The sequence below is a fragment of the Triticum aestivum genome, unplaced genomic scaffold, assembly GCF_018294505.1.
Source record: "Triticum aestivum cultivar Chinese Spring unplaced genomic scaffold, IWGSC CS RefSeq v2.1 scaffold86351, whole genome shotgun sequence".
Taxonomy (NCBI): Eukaryota; Viridiplantae; Streptophyta; class Magnoliopsida; order Poales; family Poaceae; genus Triticum; species Triticum aestivum.
Genome location: NW_025228477.1, coordinates 48,953 through 50,110, shown reverse-complemented (window position 1 = coordinate 50,110; position 1,158 = coordinate 48,953).

Genomic DNA, 1,158 nt, shown 5'->3' with positions numbered 1-1,158 from the left:
ACCGCCACCGCCCGAGGCCATCGTCGACCTCACCGCCGCCGCCCGAGCCCGCCCTCGACCTCACCGCCGCCGCCCGAACCCGCCTAGGACCTCCGCCGTCCGAGCCCGAGCCTGCCCTCGCCACTGACCGTAAGGATCTCCCTCTCCTCTCCCCTACCCTCCTCTCTCTCTGCTAGGGCACAATTCATATGTTGTTGTTGCGCTGATGTTCATATGAACCCTAGATTTGTTTAGGGTAGTAGGCATTTTTTTAGCATTTAGGAAAAATGATTAGCATTTTTTTAGGAAATTAGCTAGGCAATTTTTTATGAAAATGCCTAAACAGTAATCTCATCTAGGTTAATTAACTTAGATGAATTTAGTTATGAACCCTAGGAATTAGCAGTTGTGCTACTAGTAGATGTTAATTAGATCAACTTAGGTTAATCAGGTTAGGGCAGTAGAGCGGCAGCATATAATAGGACCCTAGGAATTAACTTAGGTTAATTAGGTTAGGGCAGTAGTGGTACTAGTAGATGTTAATCAGATATTTTTTAGTTAGGGAAGTAGAGTTTTACTAGGTTAATTAGGTGAAGTTAAATGAATGACCTAAATGAATGAAATTAGTAGTTAACTGAATTTTTAGGACAAATTTGTATATGCTTAAGTACTTAATTAAATATTAATTTTAGGACAAACTTGTATATGCTTAAGTAGTTAAGTAAATATATTATAGGGTTGTATATATAGTTGCTCAAGTACTTATATAGTTGTTCTCCACCCAATGTATGCTTAAGTAATTGTATAATTCCTAGTGTTCATCAATGGGTGCTTAAGTAGTTGTAGATGCTTAAGTAGCTAGCTAGGGTTCATCTAATTAGTTAGTACTTGTAGATGCTTAAGTACTAGGATAGTAGGGTTAGGGCAGTAGGGTTAGGGCAGTAGGACATAATTTGAATTGAGTTCTAGGGTTCATAATTTCAAATTTGTGTAGATTTTCTTGAAGTGTGAAACATTGAAGTGGTCATGATATATGAAAATTTCTCGATTGTGTCCAAGTGGTCTTTTGTTGTTTCCAGGGCATGAAGCCGAGTGGCCTATGTTTTGCCGGAATGTTGATTCATTTTTGTTGCGGCAAATTTCACATGCTCGATTTGTCCACTTTTTAGCAAAGGTCAT